A 23,738-nucleotide genomic window follows, 5' to 3' on the forward strand; every position below is an offset into this window, starting at 1 on the left:
TTACCCCCTCTTGAAGTCACCTCAGAAAGCCTGTTGTGCTATCTTGCCAACCAGGGCTGCAGAGCCTCAAAGCCCAAATTGCAGTGGTGCTCAACACCTGTCATTTTCCTTGGACTAATTTCCTAGTGCAGAGCATGGATTCCAGAAGCCTTCCTACTGATGCTCTGCAAACAGACCCTTCCAGATGTCTCCTGAAGAAATATCTAAAGTTTGAAACCCTTGAGTGCGCCACCCCCGGCGCTAGGGCTCCCAGCCTACGACAAAACGCTCAAGCTCTTTGTATCCGAACGTCTGGGACATGCTGCAGGTGTACTCACCCAATCACACGGCATCAGCCTACGCCCCATAGGATATTATTCCTGTCGGCTGGATGCGGTAGCAAGAGGAGGCCTATTGTGTCTGCGAGCTGGATTTGCTACACAAGACTTGCTTGACAAAACTTTGAACTTGGTCCTCGGACACTGCCTCGTTCTGCTTGTTCCCCATGACGTTGTTGCCATATTCAACCAAGATCCAGCCGAAACACTTGTCCACTACCAGACACTTGAGACTCTTGTGTTCCCTCCTACTGGACAGCATTACTCTATTAAGTTGTCAAACACTGAACCCTACCACCCTTCTTCCACTTCTCGAGGGGGGAAAGGAGGAGGAGGAGTAGAGTCTTGACTTGTTACCCCCGTGACCGCACAGGACACGCGGTCACCACTGAAAACACTGTTCTACAAGCTGAAGCCTTAACACCGGTGATGTCTACACAGGAGGCAGAGCTATAAGCACTTACTACAGCACGTAAATGGGCAGAGGGAAAAAGAGCCAACATTCATGGACTCAAGATATGCTTTCAGCATTGCCCATGATTATGGTGTTATCTAGGACAGAGGATTCCTGATGGCTGCAGGAACACCTGTGAAAACTTGATTGATGCCTTGCTTCTCCCAACCCAAGTGACTATTCTGAGTAAAGCACACGACAAAATGAACTCAAAGGAAGCTCGAGGCAATCATCGAGCCAATACAGCTGCCAAACAGACAGCTGGTGGTCCGCGGGAAGTGGACAGCAGGGTGGTAGAAGAAGACCACCCCGTGCTTACCTTACAGACTTTTCCAGTGGACAGAGTTTATCTAAAAGAACTACAGGAAACAGCAAGTCCGGATAAGAAGGAAAGCTGGAAACGGAGAGGAACAACTCTCAGAAATGGACTATTCGAGTGCAACAAGAAGCCTTGTCTACCCAGGAGTATGTACCCAGCCGTGGTGCAATGGGCACATGGAGCTGCCCACTTGACAAAGACTTTTATGAACTCTCTTATCAACAAGTGTTGCACCAAGAGTTACTCCACTGACCGACAGCTTCTGCAGATCATGCATTATCTGCACCAAATGTAACCCAGAATGCACAGAAGAAGCACCTGGCAAAAGCCCTATACCCCATTCCAGAGGATGCAAATTGATCATTCTCAAGTGCCAAGAAGTGGCAGATTCGAATACGCCCTAGTGGAAGTGGTCATGACTGCCAGGACCACAGCTAAGAAATTACTGAGTGAGATAGTATGTAGATTTGGGGTCCCAGAGGTGATATTGAGAGATCAGGGACCAGCCCTAACAACAACCCTTACTAAAGAGATTTGGGCAGCACTGGGGGTTCAGTTGGCACTACACATCCCATACCACCCTCAAAGTAGCGGGAAGGTAGAAAGGATGAATGGGACACTAAAAACAGGATGTTAAAGATGGCCCAAGAGACTAACATGAGTTGGCCAGACAGTTAGCCCATTGCCCTGTTCAGTGTCAGACACACCCCCAGGGGAAACATGCCCTATCCCCTTATGAAATTTTGTTTGGTTCAGCTCCCAGACTTGGTTGTTACTTTCCACTACAGTTGCAGTCTGATGTGTTGACTAATTATGTAACCACATTATCACGAGAATTAACCTGAATGCATGTCCAGGTGTTTTCTTCCATTCCAGATCCTGAATTAGATACAGGAACACACCAACTACTGTCTGGAGATCCTTGAGCCAAGTTATGATGGTCCATTCCAAGTTTTGCTGACCACAGCCACCTCAGTCAAGTTGGCCAGGAAGAACACCTGAATGCACGCTTATCACTACAGGAGAGCGTGTTTTCGGGTGCTGCATATCCTTTTTCTGTTTGATCTAGGGGGGAGGGGCCCAGGAGGTGGCCATCACAAAAATGATAACATAATTACGTTTTGGTGTAACTCTTCAGGTACACATGTGACCACCTTTACCTTAGATTACTGTGACATAGTACCTTGTCCGTTTGACCCTTCATGGTGATGCCATTGGTACAGTGATATCCCTGACGGTAAGGACATATATGTATGCCACACAGACAGTTACTGGGGACAGAGTTGTGGTTTCTGTGGGGGCCAGTGAGTTGGAACACAGGGCCAGAATGGGCGACCACAGAGTGCATTAGACAAAAAAGATGAAAATAGAAAGCCCCCATATCCTAACCAAAGATATCCCTGATACATACACTGACCCAGCACACAGTCAGAGGAGGAAGCGAGCAGCTCTCTCCGGAAGCTTTGATCCTCATGTATACATACATGTCATAGGGGTTACAAGGGGGGTCCCTGATGAGTTTAAAGCCAGGGATCTGGTAAAAGCTGGTTTTGAGTCTTTGATCCCCATAACAACTGTCAGCAAGAATGTAGATTGAATTAACTACATGTCATGGTTATGCAATAGAGTTTGTCGATCAGCTTACCTGTCTCCATGTGTTCATCTCTAGAGACCAGCTGACCCTCACCTGACTGCTTTTGTAACCTCCCCTCTAAGCATGGCCCCACCCCAGGCCCTATCAGGGAACCCTATATTAACCTGTGCACTGCAAGCCAGCAGTGCTGATCAACCACTGTGTGTTAGCCTATGTGTGTACTTGCTATGTTTCCTACATCTGATTTCTGTTACCGACTTTGGCCTGTTCCCGGCCATCCCTGTTTGCCTGTGACCCTGATGTTCCAGCCAGCTCCCTCCTTCCTCTGCTCCTGTAGTCTACCGTGAGCGTGAGCTGTGAGACCCTGGGGGCCGCGACCTGGAGCCAGACTGCAGCGCAGTCCATCCTCACCACTAGAGGCTCTGGTGAACACCTGCTGGCTCTTAGACTCCGCGCCCTGGGGAATCTATGCTCTAGCTCCCAGTGGGATCTGTGTCAGTGATCCAGTAAACCTGCTTCCTGAACCTCCCAGGGTACAATCCGCAGCAGTCAGTGCTAGGGTCCACTACCTTGCGGTGCATTCCTGATCCCAACGGTGTGCATCTGTCATCCAGCCTCTAGGTGACCTGACACTACACATATTATAACCAACAGAGATTCGTAAATTACACTAAAGACGCCCTCCAGGGAATTGCTGACCAGTTAGCCCTCACTTCCTACATGACATTCCAGGACCGGATGGCCTTAGACATGGTGCTAGTGGGGAAAGGAGGTGTTTTGTAAAATCATAGGAAAAACCGGGAACCTGTTGTACATACATTCCTGATAATACTGGCCCAAATGGTAAGGTTACTTTAGCTATAAAGAAATTAGAAGATCTGTCACTAGAGTTGAAGAAGAACTCAGGTATCACAGACCCATGGGACCAATATTTTAGCTGGATGAGTGGGTGGCAGAAGGTGCTCGCCCAGATACGGGTAACGGTATTAATAATCCTGGATCTTTTAGCCCTGATTATATGCTGTATTCTACCTTTTGTAAAAAAGTTAATGAGCAAGGCTGTAGACAATAGCACACCTACATTTCTCCACCAAGAAGAAGAGGACCTCCTTATGATGGAAGATGACAAACCCTTCACTCCTCTACAGTCACTCCCTGTCCATAATCTCACAATCCTATAGGGTTTTAGGGATAGATAGCGCCTGACTGCACCTCTCCAGCTGTATCGAGGAGGGAAGTGAACAGTTACTGCCCAATTCTATATACAGTCTAAAAGAGTTGCTGAGGAGAAGGGCCAGGCCAAAAAGTAGGACCTTTAGTATTAGGGACAGAAAAGAGAAAATAGTCATTTTAGGGGGGATTGTGAAGGAATGTGATGTAGATAATAATAATAGTAATCTGAAAATGTCTATTTTCTTATGTGTATACATATTTTTCTCCTTACTCATTATATAAGTATACAGATTAGCTCTGTTCCTATATTTTCTCAAAATGGCGTGTACCCCCTACCTCCCACACACAGAAGAACGCGGAACTGGAGATAAGAACAAAGAACAAACCTCGTTATGAAAATTATCCATCTTCTTTTCTATCTTGACCAATGAGATGTACCTATTAGACTGACATAGCAATGACGTATTTGTGTGTATAAAACATTAACACCGCCTTGAATAAATTAGAAGTGTAACAGTAACGAAACTGAGCGTGTCTCAGTGTGTTTACTTTTATATGCATGCATATCAACACTTTTCAAATTAGAGACAGCAGCAGATAACCTTGAGCTCGATTGGAGCTCTTAATCATTTCCATAACAGGTGGAGTCGTGATGTCAGTAGACTCCCCGCCCACCTCTACACTCCCCTTGTCAATATGCATTTTCTCCTGTGTATTTCTTACACTGAACTTCTGCTATGATCTCTAACATCCAGTGAAAAGACAGGAAAGTAACCACATGACTTCAGCATGCCAAATCATGCTGAGGTTTGGAACAGCCAATCCTTGCAGAGCTGCTGAAGAAAGGAGTGGGGGAGGGAATTACAAAATAATGCATGTCTTAGGCTAGTGCACGAGATATGTAAATCACCTGTCACTCACAGCAAGGGGGAGGATTTGACAAAGTTTTTCTCTGTTTGTCAAGTTTTATCTCACTGAACAATAAAAGAGGATTGCTCAGAGAGGGATTAACTCTTTGTGGCAAGACTGGGCTCAAATGATATGAAATCTTATACTCTACATTATGACATCAAAAAAAATGGGGTTTACATCCACTTTAAGGCCTAAGATTAGTAAAAAAAAAAAAAAAGTTTTAAACAATCTGCACAAAGAATGTTACTTACATCTTGTGCTGCCCCAACGGGGCATAGAATTTGTATACAGACTGCTTTCCTAACAATTTCTATGGACGTTTTATATTTAATTCACATGCTCCCATCTAGTGACCTTTTGTGGTAATGCACTTGTTTTCACATGTTCATTTTCCCTTATGGTATGACACTTCCTTTGTAAGTAATGCGCCACACTTCTTTCTGTGATTGTACTTCCTGCGTCATGGATGCAGCTACAAGCCACATGTAGCAGGGCACATGTATTCTGCATTGTAAGCTACAGGCAATATCATCTTTTGACTGCATAAATACTACAACCTATTCATCTGTTTGTATCCTGTCATCTGCCATAACCCGATGTTCAGAATAAAAGCACTTCTGTGGATGGAATTGGTATTTAGTGAGTTCAAGCTATCTGAGGATTGCCTTCAGTGACTATATCTTATACAGGCCAGGCATAGAGGTCTCACAAGGGATCGTCGCTTCACAACAATCGGAGTCAGACTACATTTAGTTATGTCCGCCCTTTCCGCCCGTAGGCAGATGCCTAAGTTTTAGTTTTGGTTTAGTTTTTTATGTAGTACTGTGGCATGTCTCTTAACCACTTCCGGAGCGCCCACCTTCGTTATATGTCGGTACTTTGAAGAGGAGTATCGTTGTTATGGCAGCAGCTAGCTGCCATAACCCTGGTATCCTCTTCTTCAGCGGGCGGTCTGCTTCAAGATAAAAGCGGATTCGCTGCGAAATCAATTTTATCGGCGACGGGAGAGGGCCCCCCTCCCGCGGCTTACCGGAGCTGCCAGCAGAGGCGGAGGCGATCGGATTCTTTCCCTAGCCTGACATGGAGACGAGTGAGGGGAAGATGGCCCCCACCCGTCTCCATATCATTGCAGGGCAGAAGCGACATCAAAATTTCGTTTTTTTTTTAATTGTAAATATGAGATCTGAAGCCTTTTTGACCCCAGATCTCATATTTAAGAGGTCCTGTCATGCTTTTTTTTCTATTACAAGGGATATTTTCATTATAATAGGAATAAAAGCGACACAATTTTTTTTTTAAAGAACAGTTTAAAAATAAAAACTAGAAGGTAAAATAAATAAGAAAAAAAAATCATTTTTTTAAACGTGCCCTGTCCCGACGAGCTCGCATGCAGAAGCGAACGCATACATGAGTAGCGCCCGCATGTGAAAACGGTGTTCAAACCACACATGTGATGTATCGCCATGATCAGTAGAGCAAAAGCAATAATTCTAGCCCTCTTCTGTAACTCAAAACATGCAACCTGTAGAATTTTTTTAAATGTCGCCTATGGAGATTTTTAAGGGTAAAAGTTTGTCGCTATTCCACGAGCGGGCGCAGTTTTGAAGCGTGACATGTTAGGTATCAATTTACTCAGCGTAACATTATCTTTCACAATATAAAAAAAAATTGGGCTAACTTTACTGCTGTCTTATTTTTTAGTTCAAACAAGTGTATTTTTTCCAAAAAAAGTGTGCTTGTAAGACCACTGCGCCAATACGGTGTGACAGAAAGTATTGCAACGAGCGCCATTTTATTCTCTAGGGTGTTAGAAAAAAAAAGTGTATAATGTTTGGGGGTTCTGAGTAATTTTCTAGCAAAAAAAATGTTTTTAACTTGTAAACAACAAATCTCAAAAAGAGGCTCGGTCCTTAATTGGTTAAGTTTGTTGGTTGGTGCATACAAGGTGGAGATATATTTTTAGTGACATAACTTCCCCTGTGTGTATGAGTCATTTCCCTTCTTTGGGGATATCTGTTCAGCAGAAGTTTTACTCTGATGTGGAGTTCAAAATGGGAAATTAGTGGTGAACAACCCAATTATGTTGCAATCATTCTACAAGTAGTGTTTCCCTTAAATGAGATCTGAACCTGAGTCTTTCCCAATGAATGGGCTTGTTGGACGTCCTCACAAAAGGTATCGGTAGCCCAACTAAAGCAACAGCACAATTTCTTTAATAGCGCCACTAGGAAACCGTAAGGTAAATTTTGCACTACCAGAGTTATGCAACTTACAGTCGCTCATGTTTGGGGTTGTTCTATTCAAGAATATATTAGTCTGTGTGTATTCTACAACATTGAACAGCTGGTGGAGATAAGTACCTGCTTTGTGTTACTTGCTCAGAATAATCTGAAGGCTGATGTAAGGGGAGGTAGAAACAGACCATGCCGCTGTCTGAAGTAGAGTAGCGGTGCTTCTGGATTGTGTTTTGAACCCTGATGTGTAGTGAGGCCATGGACCGAGGGTGGCCCCAACCCACATCCATGGTAAGTCTATGGCTAGAACAACCCAAAGATTGACACTAGGGGGTGACATCCCAACACATACCCCGTCTCCATTCATAGAACCTGTGCTATAACTTCCATGAATAAAACACATTCTACGAATGAAGGAGGCGGTCCTTTTGGTCATCAGACTGTCCTCCATTCATAGATCGCTTTTAATTCAAGGAAGCTAAAGTATAGCTTTTATGAATGAAGAAGGGGACGGAAAGGGCAGACATAGTCAGCATCCTGGACTGAACATTTCCACCGTAACAGCTGTCACAAGTACAAGAGGTAATAGTCATAAGTCTGCTGATTTAAAAAAAAAAAAAAAAGATTTTACTAAAGTTTGCATTGTCTGCCAGGGCTGAGTAAACCTGAGACGTTCAGCTTCTGACTAATACAGCGTCATGTCACAACTGAGTATAAAAGAGAAGAGAGGCGCCTCTAAGTGTACCAATATGGTTACATTTAATGAAGGTACAACATTTAGCAACTCACGTGGTTGATGATTAAAAAAGGGACATCTCAGTATGCAGGCATCCGGGGTAAAGCTGTCCACATAGACCACCCTCCGCACCGCCATCAACGTCGTCCTTTCCACGCTGCGCTCTACGCCTCACTTTCAGATCGCTCTACTGCAGGGTAGTCTTCCCGGTCATGATTGCAGACTGACAGTGGTGAGAGCCGACGATGCGGAGGATGGTCTATGTGGACAGCTTTACCCCGGATGCCTGCATACTTAGATGTGCCTGTTTTAATCATCAACCATGTGAGTTGCTAAATGTTGTACCTTCATTAAATGTAACCATATTGCTACACTTAGAGGCGCTTCTCTTCTCTTTTATACTCTGTAGTAGACATGTGCGCCGTCAATAAATTTGTTTCGTTTAGTTCCGTTCCATTTCGTATTAGCCATTAATTCGTATTTCGGAATTCGTTGCCCGAAATTCAATTTGGATTCGTACGAAATACGAAGGTTCGTTAACTTTTCGTAACAATTACGAACGTTCGTTATGATGAATTTAAAAAGCAAAAATACCTTTCTCAATATGGCAGTCATCGACTCATTATGCTCGTTATGAGGGGCTCCCACCATCCCTGTGCTGACTTCCTCCTGGGGCTGTACCCCTGCTGTGCTCATTATGGGGAGCTCCCACCATCCCTGTGCTGTGCTGACTTCCTGGGGCTGTACCCCTTCTGTGCTCATTATGAAGGGCTTCCACCATCCCTGTGCTGTGCTGAATTCCTCCTGGGGCTGTACCCCTTCTGTGCTCATTATGAGGGGCTCCCACCATCCCTGTGCTGTGTTCCTCCTGGGGCTGTACCCCTTCTGTTCTCATTATGAGGGGCTCCCACCATCCCTGTGCTGTTCTGAATTCCTCCTGGGGCTGTACCCCTGCTGTGCTCATTATGAGGGGCTCCCACCATCCCTGTGCTGTGCTGACTTCCTGGGTTTTTAACTTCATCATAACGAATAATCGTAATTATTATGACAACAATAAAACAATATTAACGAACATTCTTATTTTGTCCGGTTCTGAATCTCCCATCGACTACCAGTACCAGTCTCCCACTCCCATATTAAAAAAGATAATTTTCCCAACCCTCACTCAGCAGCAGAAGAAAACCTCTGATTGGTATATGGAATTTGGATCCGAAATTCGTCAACGAAATTTTGTATTTCGTATACAATTCGGAAGCATAGAAATTCGTATTTCGGATGCTTCTGAATGAACGAATTTTCGATTCGTGCAAAACGAACCGCACATGTCTACTCTGTAGCTCCTTCTGGATTTTGCTTCTAATCCCCTTGTGGAGGCTTCCATTTGTGGATGGACATTTTATGGTTACACAACCTGGTCACATTGCTATAATCTTTTTATATGGACTATAAACTGAAGAACCTATGAATAAATGGTTGTGGAACAAATCATCTGAGTTTCTATTATTTCTTATGGGGAAGTTCGCTTTGATATACAAGTGCTTTGGATTACAAGCAAGTTTCCGGAACGAATTATGCTCGCAATACAAGGTTTTACTGTACAGTAAAGACAAAGTGACCTCTGAGTGTAAACCACGCTCAGAGGTTAGTGGTTTTTAAATGGTAAACAAGAAATGGTTGCACTAAGCTCTCAAAATTTACCGATAACTGCACACAGAAAAAAAAGGACATTTTAAAAACTACAGAAAGTGTACTGGGGCATGCTTATAAAACATTCATTTCTGCTGCATTTTTCATGTGATTGCAAATGCTTTTAGATTTTCTTGACATTGCTGTACTTACTTTAGAGCGTCTACAGTATATCATAATTTATCATTTAGCGTGTTCTGTTGGGGGGGTAGTCCTCTGGCAGAACATAATAGTTTAGCGGGGAGGATCACCGCACTTATGCCCCGTACACACGGTCGTGTTTTCCGACGGAAAATGTGTGATAGGACCTTGTTGTCGGAAATCCCGACCGTGTGTGGGCTCCATCACACATTTTCCATCGGATTTTCCGACACACAAAGTTTAAAAGCAGGATATAAAATTTTCCGACAACAAAATCCATTGTCGGAAATTCCGATCGTGTGTACACAAATCTGACGGACAAAGTGCCACGTATGCTCAAAATAAATAAAGAGATGAAAGCTATTGGCCACTGCCCCGTTTATAGTCCCGACGTACGTGTTTTACGTCACCGCGTTTAGAACGATCGGATTTTCCGACAACTTTGTGTGACCGTGTGTATGCAAGACAAGTTTGAGCCAACATCCGTCGGAAAAAATCCATGGATTTTATTGTCGGAATGTCCGAACAAAGTCCGACCGTGTGTATGGGGCCTTACATCGCTTACTTAGTATGGCAACCTCTCCGTTTTTTTTGTTTTTTTTTCAGCCCGCTGGGGCAATGTGCTTAAGCTGTTAACACACAAACAATTCTAATTTCTCGTGTCTTTTTTGAACACACTCATTAACCCATTTAATGCGCCTAAGGATAAAACAAATCTTAATGCCTAAGCCCAATTTTGCAACTTTGACATGTGTTAGTAAAACCGTACATATCATCACAACTACTTTGTGCATCCAGGTGGATTATACCTTGTTTTTTTTTGCAGGACAAATTGGGCTTTCATTTGCTGGTAAATAATAATGGATATCATCTGATTTTTTTTATATTATCTAATAAAAACTGGGCCAAAATATAAAAAAAAAAGTTTTTTTAAAAAAAAATATAACTATATTTCCTGCTGCTACCATAACCTATCACCAAATAACAACCCAAAATAAATTCTGCTCCTGAAGATCGCAGCGATACCACATATGTTAATGTTAGTTGTTGTTTGTACTCTTAGTACAGCCTAGAAACCATAGTGCGCATTTTGCTTTTTTTTTTTTTTTCTTATCCTACCTAAAACACACTGACACTAACTGACATTGATACTAATTTAAAAAAATAAATAAATCCTGTCCAAAAAATACTGACCCTGACCTTTGACCCCGACCCAAACACTAACCCCTGGGGCTGACATAAATCAAACCTTAATCTAGGTATTTTTTATTTTTTTATTTTATTTTATTTATTTTTTTCTACACGCACTTTGTTTTTTTGTTTCCATCCCTGCAAGAACTGAGAAAGATACAATGTATCTTTCTCATCCATTCACAGAGACAGAAGACACGGGGGCTGGCTTCACAGTGACTGATCACTGTGATAGCCAATCAGAGGCTATCGCAGCGATCAGGTGACCTGGAATTGGTAGTTCCGGGTCCCGATCGTTAGAACGGGGCCCCGGGGCTCTCGGTGAGACCCCAATCTCTGTGCTGCACAAAGGGAGATATGCAAATATGCGGCCCCACGGAAAAAAAGCCCAGTCCAGTGAGGCCGCATATTTGCGTACAGTTGGCGTGAAGGGGTTAAACATTCACAGTGCTGGAAAAAAAAGTAAGTGAACCAGTAGACTAATTACTTCAACAAAAGCTAATTGGAGTTTGCACACCTGTAGTACAATTATTAAAATGTGTTTGGGGGTGTGGTTTAGAGCTACTTTAACTACTTCCCACCCGGCCACTGCACATAAACGGCCAGGTGGTCCTTTCCTCGTTCTGAGTGGACGTTCAGGAATGTCCACTCAGAACGAGTGCTCGCAGCGCGGCCACGAGGCGCGCTGCAACTCGATCCTGTGATCATGCTGATCACAGGATCGAGCTGAGCAGAGATCGGGATATGGGCGCTGTGATTGGCCCTCCTGATCACCTGACAGCTGTGTCCAATCACAGCCGTCACAATGTAAACAGAGGCGCGTGTCTCTGTGACAGGTCTCCCCGCCGAGCTCAGTGCGCGGGGGGATGGGGGGGGGAATCTGCAGATCTGTGGCAGCTGAGGATGATTTTACACAGAGAGCTGTTACAGATCACCCCACAGAGTACACCAAGCACCACTGATATACCCCTGTCCCTATACACATTTCAGTGTCCCAATTAAAAATCTGTCTGTCCCCCATCACTGCCAACACCAAATAAACACTGATTTGGGTTATTTTTTACCAAGGAAATGTAGCAGCATCATTTTTGGTCCAAATTTATCAAGAGAAATTACTTATTTGCAAAATTTTATAACAGAAAAATGCAATTTTTTGGAAAATGTTGTCTTTTTTTATTTGTAGCGCAAAAAATAAAAACACCAGCGGTGATTAAATAACAGCAAAGAAAAAGTTCTATTTGTGTAAAAAAAATGATAAAAATTTCATTTGGGTACAGTGTTACATGATCGCGCAATTGTCATTCAAAGTATGACAGTGCTGAAAGCTGAAAATTGGTCTGGGAAGGAATTGGGTGAAAGTACCCAGTATTGAAGTGGTTAATTGATAAGACACTCAAACATTTTAACCACTTGCCGACCGCCGCACGCCGATGTACGTCCCTACTTTGGGGACGGATATCGCTGTTATGGCAGCAGCTAGCTGCCATAACCCCGGTATCCCCGTGTTCGGCCAAACACGTCAAAACGTCACTTCCGCCCATACATCTTAAAGACACATTTTTCTTTTTTTTTTGCATTTAAGTCCAAATATGAGATCTGAGTACTTTTTGACCCCAGATCTCATATTTAAGAGGACCTGTCATGCTTTTTTCTATTACAAGGGATGTTTACATCCCTTGTAATAGGAATAAAAATGAGACAATTTTTTTTTTTTTAAAGTGTAAAAATAAATAAAATCAAGTAAAATAAATAAGAAAAAAAAATAAAATGTTTAAAACGCCCTGTCCTGACGAGCTCGCACGCAGAAGCGAACGCATACGTGAGTAGCGCCCGCATATGAAAACGGTGGTCAAACCACACATATGAGGTATCGCCTCCATCATTAGAGCGAGAGCAATAATTCTAGCCCTAGACCTCCTCTGTAACTCAAAACATGCAACCTGTAGAATTTTTTAAACGTCGCCTATGGAGAATTTTGAGGGTAAAAGTTTGACGCCATTCCACGAGCGGGCGCAATTTTGAAGCGTGACATGTTGGTTATCAATTTACTCGGCGTAACATTATCTTTCACAATATAAGAAAAAATTGGGCTAACTTTACTGTTGTCTTATTTTTTTATTCAAAAAAATTGAATTTTTTCAAAAAAAGTGCGCTTATAAGACCTCTGCGCAAATACAGTGTGAAAAAAAGTAAGCAAATACCGCCATTTTATTCTCTAGGGTGTTAGAAAAAAAACAATATATAATATTTGGGGGTTCTAAGTAATTTTCTACCAAAAAAAACCTGTTTTAAACATGTAAACACCAAAATGTAAAAACGAGGCTGGTCCTTAAGTGGTTAAGATTGCTGTTCATAAGAAGCATCAGCTGATGTGAGACATGCCTCCCAAAAAGGAGCTCTCTGAAGACATGCTCAAGAGTAGCTGATCTACATAAGTTTGGAAAGGGATACAAAGCAATCTCAGATTGTTTAGGCAATATCAAGAAGAGAACAAAAGATTGGATTCAAGTGTGCAATCAAAAGATGCTGTAGAAATGTCTTTATTGTCATGAGCCAGACATGATTGGAATGATGATCAGTTGACGCGTTTTACACAAAAGGAACTGTATGTCTTCACGAGTTCAGAGTGTTTAGGCATCCATCGTCGACAGTTAGACAAATTGCCTATAAATGGAGACATTCGGCACTGGTGGTCCCTGAGAAGCGGCACTGGTGTTCCCTGACATGGTGGTCCCTGACAAGAGGCACTGGTGGTCCCTGACATGGTGGTCCCTGACAAGAGGCACTGGTGGTCCCTGACATGGTGGTCCCTGACATGGTGGTCCCTGACAAGCAGAGCTGGTGGTCCCTGACATGATGCTCCCTGACAAGGGACACTGGTGGTCCCTGACATTCGGCTCTGGTGTTCCTTGACATGGTGGTCCCTGACATTCGGCACTGGTGGTCTCTGACATGGTGGTCCCTGACATTCGGCACTGGTGGTCCCTGACATGCTGGTCCCTGACATTTGGCACTGGTGGTCCCTGACATGGTGGTCCCCGACAAGCGGAACTGGTGGTCCCTGACACTGACATTCGGCACTGGTGGACACTGATAAACTGCACTGGTTTGCATTTATAAGGCTGTAACCTATCATACTGTGTTATGCATGGCTTGCTGGCTGCAGAATGAGGGGTGTGATTTATGTTGAAGTGGGCGAGTTCACATTTACATGTACAAGCCTCGTGTACCTCCCACATTCACTCCCATCCCAAGGATTCATGGGAAATGTAGTCTGATTAGTTATAGAGAGAGAAGAGGATATGATGCAATCACTGTTCTAACACCTCCTACCTGCCAGAAAAGATGATGCATCTTTTAAATCAGAAAACTTCCTGAAAATTCAATCATATCTCTTAAATTGTAAGACATTTCACAAATGTTATAACTGTTTAGGGTTTTGTGTGTGTGTGTGTGTGTGGGGTGTACTAATGGGTTTTTATTTTAAAATCCCGGAGTTCTGCTTTAAAAATGACTTGCTAAGCTATCGCTAGACTTGCCAGGCTTCACGAGTTGGTTACGCAATTGCAGCAGATCAACTTTCTTTGCAAACATTCTGCAAGTCTGCTGCAAGTTCTGGTTCAGTCATCTTGTGTAATAGTCATCCCACCACATGGGGGCACTGTGACTTGCAGAGCTCTTGCTGTAGACTCACCACGGTAACTTTGCTTTTGCTAGTGACTTGCCACGCAAATTTGCTACAAATTGGAAAAGTGTCAACTAGAACTTTGGCTTCAAGTGCTTTGCAAGTGTACAACATGCCAGTGAAAATATGTAGCAAGTTAACAAGACTTGCCATTCAACACTGCCACAAATTTGTAGCAAGTTATCCTTGCTATCTGGGTTGGCAAGTACAGAATCACAATATATATAAAATAATATGCAAAGTGGTTGGAGGGAAGCTTCAGAATGACAAAGATGTTTTTATTACAAATTATGTGAGCAGACTGCAGTTCCTCTGTGCATCGTACACACAATTAGAATATCGAAAACCAATAGGTTACTAAAGTTACGAAAATTCTCATACAACAGAATAGAAATTCGGAAGTGATGTAATGTGTTGTAATAAATTCTTTCATTTCAGAGCTTCAGTGGTCTTTGTCACCCAATTTTTTTTTTGTACAAATACTATATTAACCACTTGCCGACCAGCCGCCGTCATTATACTGCGGCAGGTCGGCACGATCCCGCAAACCGTCATAGCTATACGTCAATCCCTTTAAGCGGGATAGTAGGCGCACACACGCCGCCGGAGGCGAGCACGCACCCGTTGCACAGCGGGGGTGCCGATGCTCGTGACCCGGCGGTCATCGCGACCGCCGGGTCACGAGCATCGGCACCCCTGCTGTGCAGCGGGTGCGTGCGCGCCTCCGGAGGCATATGTGCGCCTACTATCCAGCTTAAAGGGACCTACGTATAGCTATGACGGTTTGCGGGATCGTGCCGACCTGCCGCGTATAATGACACTGGCGATCGCGATCACGAGAGGCAGAACAGGGACGTTTGTGTGTAAACACCCAAATCCCTGTTCTGTGAGGAGAGGAGAGAAAGATCGTGAGTTCCTACGAGCTAGGAACCATGATCTGTCATTTCCTATAGTCAGTCCCATCCCCCACAGTTAGAACACATACACAGGGAACACACTTAACCCCTTGATCGCCCCCTAGTGTTAACCCCTTCCCTGCCAGTGACATTTATACAGTAATCAGTGCATTTTTATAGCAATGATCGCTGTATAATTGTCAATCGACCCAAAAGTGTGTCAGAAGTGTCCAATTTTACCGCCATGATAATGTCGCAGTCTCGATAAAAATCGCAGATCGCCGCCATTACAAGTAAAAAAAAAAAATAATACTAAAAATGCCATAAATCTACCTATCTTTTGCACAAACCAATCAATATACGCTTTTTGCGATTTTTATTACCAAAAATATGTAGAATACATATCGGCCTAAACCGAGGAAAAAATGAGCTTTTTTAAAAGAAAATTGGGGCTATTTATTACAGCAAAAAGTACAAAATATTGTGTTCTTTTAAAAATTGTCGCTGTTTTTTTGTTTATAGCGCAAAAAATAAAAACCGCAGAGATGATCAAATACCACCAAAAGAAAGCTCTATTTGTGGGAAAAAAAGGACGTCAATTTTGTTTGGGTACAGCGTCGCACGACTGCGCAATTGTCAGTTAAAGCAACGCAGTGCCGTATCGCAAAAAATGGCCTGGTCATTGAGCAGCCAAGTCTTCCGGGGCTGAAGTGGTTAAATACATGAAAATCGTTAGTTCTTTTACCATACAAGAACATTTTTTGCGCTTGTCCCTTCGGATTAAATCACATGAACTGTTGTGATCGGCTCTCGAAAGCTGTGTACTAATGATCAGATTATTGGACGATCAATCTGAAAGCAGTATTTTTCATCCTATTTTCTTATTGTGTGGACTAGGCGTTACATGAGGATCGGCTCATGTTTTATGCCCAAATTACTGCAGAAAGCAATTCCAGGGGATTCACATACTTTTTCTTGCCACTGTATATTCACTTACTGACCGTATAACTTACATATATGGCGGCAAGGCGGCTCTCCTGCACCAAATCACGTACTAGGTACGTGATCCGGCACTTCCAGGTAGGGGGCGCCGCCGGCGATCTGGCTGTGCTTTATACACAGCAGATGCCGTTAAGTGGGTGCCGGCCAATGGATGGCCACTGGCACCCGGCAATCGTTGGGAAGACACACAGAACAGAGCCCTGCCTTTGTAAACAAACCCTCTGAGGGGCCATCACAGTGATCAGTCACTGTATAGACTGCCCCTGTGTTTTCTTTCACTTCTAAATGGAAATACAATGTATCATTTTCTCTTTGCAAGAGAGCAAGATGTAAACAAACACAATTGTGTAAAAAAACAACAAAAAAAACAACAACATGTAATTAATTTAAAAAAAAAAAAAAAAAAAAAAACCTGCTAGATCAAGGTTTGATGTAGATCAGTGTTAAGGTCAAAGTAAGGGTCAAAGGTCAGGGTCAAAGGTCAAGATCAGTATATTTTGGTTAGGATTTTTTTTTTAAAACGGTGTCGGTAAGTGTCAGTGCCGATTCACACCAGCGCACTCTGCGAGATTGCATGCGATTCGCGCCGCACTGCAAATCACATGCGATGTCCGTGCGATTTCAGCCATACAGATAGTATGGCTGATATTGCATCACATTAGGATCAAACTAGGTCAGGACCCTTTTTTTGGTCAGCACCAGAATCAGATCGCCTGGGTGTGAACACCCAGGCAATCCGATTGATGTGTATAAACGTGAGAAAAGGGAAATGGCGCTGTACTAATAAAAACATATAAGTGTATGTACCTGTGAATGTATGTTTACCAATTCAACATATCTGTGTATGACCGTATGCATAGGGTATACAAACATCAAAAATCGAGTGATGTCTGCCACGTGTTAAAAGTGACATATACTTAAATAGTGCGAGCAAATAAAGAATAAGTGGTGAAGGTGTATGCACCATAAACAATCAATAATTAGATAGCATCAGCTGGTATGATATCAAAACAACACTGTTGCAAGAAACAAACATATACGCTAAATAAACTGTGCTAAATGGTATCCAAAACCTTAAAAATGAGATATGTGCAATTTCTATATAACAAAATGTCCATATGAAGTGCAAACCACTGATACCCAAAAATATATCTGGTAAGAATTAAAAAAATAAAAATAAAAATAAAAATAAATATAAAAGCAGTGTTCATTAGAAAAAATGGTAAAGAAGTATGAAAAATATATAAAAATGAAAGTGTTCATATAAGTGACTTAGTGCTTCTTCAGTAGATGACAAATCTTCAAAACTGTGCTGGCAAAAGTGACTGTGCTCCCCTTTTGTTTCCACTCACCAGAGCGCTATCCCCCTGCAGGGGTACAAGCATGTAGAAAACGAAACGATCCCCGTCTCAGAATACGATATCTCCCTGGTCATCCACGGGCGGAGGAGAGGAGACTCCAATGTCTCACCTCTACAGCGTAACTCATCTCCTCTGCTGCCACTTCCAGCAATGTCTCCTCTCTACTTCCTCCCAATGGTCAGCCTGAGGGGAAAAAACAGCCGATCACCGGATTCTGTCAGAGGGACGTCGGTCCCTCACACAGAAAACTGCGGCTGCATTTTCTGTGCCCACCAGTGTCAGCTGCCAGTGCCCACTGTGCCACCTACCAGTGCCACCTATCAGTACCCACCAGTGTCACCTACCAGTGCCCACAGTGCCACCCATCAATGTCCACCAGTGCTGCCAATCAATGCCCATCAGTGCCACAGATCAGTGCTGCCCATCAGTGTCACCTACCAGTGCCACCCATCAGTGATCATCAGTGCCACCCATCATTGCCACCCATCAGTGTCACCTCATCAGTGCCCATTAGTGCAGCCTTATCAGTGCCCATTAGTGCAGCCTTATCAGTGCCCATTAGTGCAGCCTTATCAGTGCCCATTAGTGCCGCCTTATCAGTGCCCATTAGTGCCGCCTTATCAGTGCCGCCTTATCAGTGCCGCCTTATCAGTGCCGCCTTATCAATGCCGCCTTATCAGCGAAGGATAAAAATGACCTGTTTTCTAAATTTTACAACAAACTATGAAACAGTTTTTTTTTTTTTTTTTTTTTTTAAGTTTTCGGTCCTTTTTTGTTTTATTTAGCAAAAAATAAAAAACCCAGCAGCAAATAAATACCACCAAAAGAAAGCTCTACCTGTGTGAAAAAAAATGCTAAAAATGTAATTTGGGTAAACTATAGCATGACCGCTCAATTGTTATTCAAAGAGTGACAGCTCTGAAAGCTGAAAATTGGTCTTGGCAGGAAGGGGGGGGGGGTTTAAGTGCCCGGTAAGCAAGTGGTTAAGGAGGATTCAGCGCCTTCACAATCCCAATATCTAGTTGTCTTTCGTTCTACTATTTTCTGGGATGTGATGCCGATCATCAACAGAAATACTTTATTATTAACAGATATCCATTACCCTTTACCACCAAAACGAAAAAAAAAGCCCAATTTGTCCTGAAAAAAAAAAAATTCACCAGGATACACAAAGCCGTTGTGATGATATGTACAGTTTTACTAACACAAAGTTGCAAAATCGTGTTCAAGCATTAACATTTATTTTACCCTCATTCACTAAGGGGTTAAAAAAAAAAAAAAGGGACCCGTTTAAGATATACAGTGCTTTTTTTAGCAAACGAAATTATTATTATATAGGTTTTTTATAGCGTCAACAGTTTGCGCAGCACTTAACAAAATAAAGGCAGACATTACAGTTACATTACAATTTGGTACAAGAGGAATCAGAGAGAGCTTACAATCTAAAAATGTCATTGAGCTATGGGGAGGGGGGGAGGGGGGGTTACATCTATTTTAAAGTTGATTGAAATCAGTAAAGTGTTTTCTTTACACGCTGCCAAAGTAGCGTACGATTCGGAAACACTTTCACTTTAGAAGAGAAAGTCTAAAATAAAAAGTGGAAGATACGTATCCTACTGACACCGCTTTGCAAACATTGCCGATAAAGGCAGGCGTTGTTGGGTGGGGGGGGGGGGCTTGTGCAGGGGCTTGCTGGCACTTGTCAGTAAAGGGTTAATCTTGTCTGTGTGTACATCTATACAGGACATGTTCTAGCAGGGAGCCGCTGAATCCATTGTGATGATTTGAAAAAAAGGATCACTAACCTGTTTTTTTTTCCCCGATTGTGGCATCTACATCTGTCTCCCCCCCAGCTGCAGCGTGCTGTGCTGGATTGAAGTCTCTGGCTGCGGCTCGGCACACGATGTGGTGGCGATACTGATGCCAGCGTACACCCTGTGTGACAGCTCCAGCCGCTGATCCGCCAGGCGGTGGCGTTGGAAGGGATGCTGCGTCTTGCCTTGTTCTTAGGAATGCATAGCCTGAAGGGGGGGGGGAATAAAAAACACGGAAACCTGAACAGAGGTTTCTGATCTCAACTTGTGTCGTAATGAGAAGCCTTGTGCCAGATGAGGAGGATTTGGAGGCTGGCGGTGAAGAGAGGAAGCAAAATCAGAATTGTGTGTGTGTGAAACAGAAGTGCAGTCTGCGGATCGCTCAGAATATCACACCGTGCTGGGACGCCACAATTTAAAGACCTCCACCGTTCAAAGATTATTCCATAGGGAAGGCCCAGGAGCCGCGCGCAGCGCAGTAACCCATAGCAACCGCTCAGCAATCGGCTCTTAACGGCTCTGAATGTAGTAAGGCTTAGAGAAGGTGGGGGTGGGTGAGGATTTAGCGGCTGTATTGTTTTATTGCCTCCCTCCGGCCTGCGCTGCTCTCTCTTTCTTGGCGGGGCCTGCAGAGAGAAACAGTTAAAGATGAACTCTAGGCAAACACGGAACAAACGAATTAAAGTGGTTGTAAAGGCTTAAAGGGTTACTAAACCCTCGTGTTTTTTTTTGTTTTTTTTAAAGCGGAGTTCCGCTTAAAAAAAAAAATTAAAAGTCAGCAGCTACAAATACTGCAGCTGCTGACTTTTAATAATCTGACACTTACCTGTGCCAGGGTCCAGCGATGCGGGGGAACGAAGCCCCCGCTTGTCTCCCCCTCCTCTCTGTGGCGCCGGCATTGTCACTGTGGGCGCCAGGCTGTGGCTTCACAGCTGGGCACGCACTGCGCGAGCCACACGGTGCACTGTGACTGGCCGGGCAATCATCTGGGACCTGTGACTTGTCCCAGATGATTGTCGAGAGGGGAGAGGTAGGAAGTGGGAGCTGGAACCCTCTAAAAAGAGGGTTTCCGCCCCCCACCCAAAAAAAAATGACATGTCAAAGCTGGCATGTCAGGGGGTCACCTCCCTCAAAGCGGAAGTTCCATTTTTATCTCCACTGTGCAGTTCGTTTTGCACAGAGTGGCCCCCGATCCTCCTCTTCTGGGGTTCCCCGGCGGCGCCGGTAGCTCCTCCCCGCATCGGGAAACCACCTAGGAGAAGCGCTCTCTTGGGGGGTACCCGTGCGGGCACGCTCCCGAGTCCAGCTTTTGCGTTCATAGACACAGAAAGCCAGACTTGGCCACGCCCCCCGCGTCATTGGATTTGATTGACAGCAGCGGGAGCCAATGGCTGCGCTGCTATCAATCTATGCAATCAAGAGCTGAGACACCGGCCAGAGAGGGTGAGTGTGTCTCGGGTGTGGAAACGAACGGGCTCAGGTGAGTAAAACGGGGGGCTGGGGGGTTGCTCAGTGACAGAAGTTTTTAGGATGCATTAAGGTGAAAAAAACACAAAGCTTTACAACCCCTTTAAAGGGTAACTCCACTTTTGTGGGGAAAAAAATAACATACAGAAAAAATAATATAGCGTACACAATTGCAATACAAGTGATATTGTAATTGAATGCTATTAAAAATTGCCTTTCCTTTTCAATCTGCAGCCGCTGTAATTTTCTATAAATGCAATGCAATATGGCTACCTGGATTTGTTCTGTACACAGAATGTGTACTGACCACTCCCCAGAAACATTTCCTGCCTGTGTGATTGGCTCACCAATTTTCCCAGAAGTCTGCCTAAGAAACAAGTCAAATTTCAGGCATCCCCTGCAACAAAATGTCATTTTTGGTGAGATATTTCCGATAGGAACACAACTAAAGGGATGCAGGCCCAGCAGATTTCCTCATTAGTGCTCTGCAGCTGCCACAGCTGACTGATAATTATGAAACCACTCCCATTAGACCCACTCAGTACAGAGGCACAGACAAACACACAGGGATTTCTTCAGAATAACAAAAAGGTAGGAATCTGCAACAAAGGTTGTTATAATCCTTGCAGTGTACATAGATCACCCAGAGGGGGAATGTTTTTTTCTCAACAAAAGTGGAGTTATGCTTTAAGGTTTTTTACTTTCATGCATGAAGGTAAAAAAAAAACAAACCACCTGTGTGCAGCAGCCCTCCCCCCCCCCAATACTTACCTGAGCCCCCTCTCGATCCAGCGATGTGCATGACAGCCTTGACTCTCCGGGGACTCTCACTCCTCATTGGCTGAGGCTATTGGCTCCCGCTGCTGTCAATCACAGCCAGTGAGCCAATGAGGAGAGAGAGGGGGCTGGGGAAAGCCGTAGCTCTGTGTTTGAATGGACACACAGAGCAGCGGCTCTGCTCGGGTGCCCCCACAGCAAGCTGCTTGCTGTGGGGGCACTCGGCAGGAGGGAGGGGCCAGAGGCATCGGTGGGGGACCTGAGAAGAAGAGGACCGGGGCTGCTCTGTGCAAAACCACTGCACAGAGCAGGTGAGTATGACATGTTTGCCTTTAATATTACTTCAGCCTGGGTTCACACTGCTGCGGTGCGAGACATCGGATGTAATGCTCATAGGAATCGAAGCACATTCCTGCGCGAATTGATTGCGGTGTCTCTGGCGTGCGATTTGAGCCACAGATTTGTATGGCTCAAATCGCACTCGCACTAAACTGGTGCAGGACCGTTTTTTTTGTCCACATGAGAATCGGATCACATCTGCTCTTTGCAAACCAATTAAGCTGGATACACATTACACAACTGTCTTTAGATTTTTTGCTTTAGATTTACCAAAACAATATAATATGGAGGTCAAACCTAAACACTTTCAATTTGTATGCAATCAGGCAAGCCCTTGCACTACATAGTTGAAGGTAAATCTAAAGAAAATCGAACAAAAGTTGTATAATGTGTATCCAGCTGTAAACCCAAAAGCAAAAATGTATTATATCGAAAAGGAAGAACCCCCCACTGTGCCAACATCCAATAATTGTGGAAAAAAACGAATGAGTTGAAACAACTCTATCAAAAACAAGGCGGATTTTGTGGGCACAACATGAGGCAGTAATATGTTAAAAAAATATAAATCTTTATTACAAATATACTAGTTAAAATGACATCTTGACAAACAAAAACACCCTAACTGACAGGATCAACAGATACCCAATCGGATAGGCATGGAGATATGGATATAGATAAAATCCACGTGGACACAAAATACTGTACACAATATATCAATGGGTAGAGTCCATAAACTTCTCCATGCGCTCTTGTCTAATTACATTTACATTTAATTACATTCTTGTCTAACATACATTTATTATATCGTTGCTTACCAATTCTTAGATGCGATGGCTGCATTAGTTTCCTTTTTTAATCACTTCAATACACCCCCTTTCACCCCCTTCCTGCCCAGGCCAATTTTCAGCGCTGTAACATTTTGAATGACAATTGCACGGTCATGCAGCACTATACCCATATGAAATTTTTATCATTTTTTTCCCACAAAGAGAGCTTTATTTTGGTGCTGTTTGATCACCTCTGCGGTTTTTATTTTTTGCGCTATAAACAAAAGAATAGCGACAAGTTTGAAAAAAAAAACAATATTTTTTACTTTTTGCTGTAAGAAATATTCCAATTTAAAAAAAAAAAAGTTTTTCTCAGTTTAGGCAGATATGTATTTTCCTACATATTTTTGTTAAAAAAAAATCACAATAAGCATATATTGATTGGTTTGCACAAAAGTTATAGCGTCTACAAAATAGGGGATAGATTTTTGGCATTTTTATTAATTTTTTACTAATAATGGCAGCGATCTGCGATTTTTATTGTGACTGTGAAATTGCAGCAGACATATCAGACATTTTTGACACTATTTTGGGACCATTCACATTAACACAGCAATCAGTGCTATCAGTGCACTGATTACTGTATAAATGTCACTGGCAGGGAAGGAGTTAACAGTAGGGGGCGATCAAGGGGTTAAATGTGTTATCTAGGGAGTGATCCTAACTGGGGGGATGGGACTGGCTAGGGGAGGAGACCAATCGGTGTTCATACTTAGTATGAACACATGATCGGTCTCCTCTCCCCTGACAGGATGTGGACGTTTACACACACAGATCCACGGTCCTGCTCTATAATGAGCGATTGCGAGTGCC

General features: G+C 43.5%; 1 protein-coding gene across 3 annotated transcripts in view; it reads right to left on the bottom strand.

Moving 5' to 3' along the window:
• Positions 1-23,738, bottom strand: part of LOC141113459 (CMP-N-acetylneuraminate-beta-galactosamide-alpha-2,3-sialyltransferase 2-like) — a 142,223-nt gene that overhangs the window by 89,737 nt on the left and 28,748 nt on the right. Inside the window, exon 2 of one of the 3 annotated variants that reach the window (XM_073606560.1) lies at positions 19,507-20,141. The exons of 1 other annotated variant lie outside the window; for it this stretch is intronic. The gene's annotated coding sequence lies outside the window, so the exon portion shown is untranslated. Of the gene's footprint in view, positions 1-17,692; positions 17,713-19,506; positions 20,142-23,738 lie in introns of those variants that run through there. One more of the 3 variants, XM_073606563.1, reaches the window with a different exon arrangement.

This window comes from Aquarana catesbeiana, linkage group LG12 (assembly GCF_042186555.1).
Source record: "Aquarana catesbeiana isolate 2022-GZ linkage group LG12, ASM4218655v1, whole genome shotgun sequence".
NCBI lineage: Eukaryota > Metazoa > Chordata > Amphibia > Anura > Ranidae > Aquarana > Aquarana catesbeiana.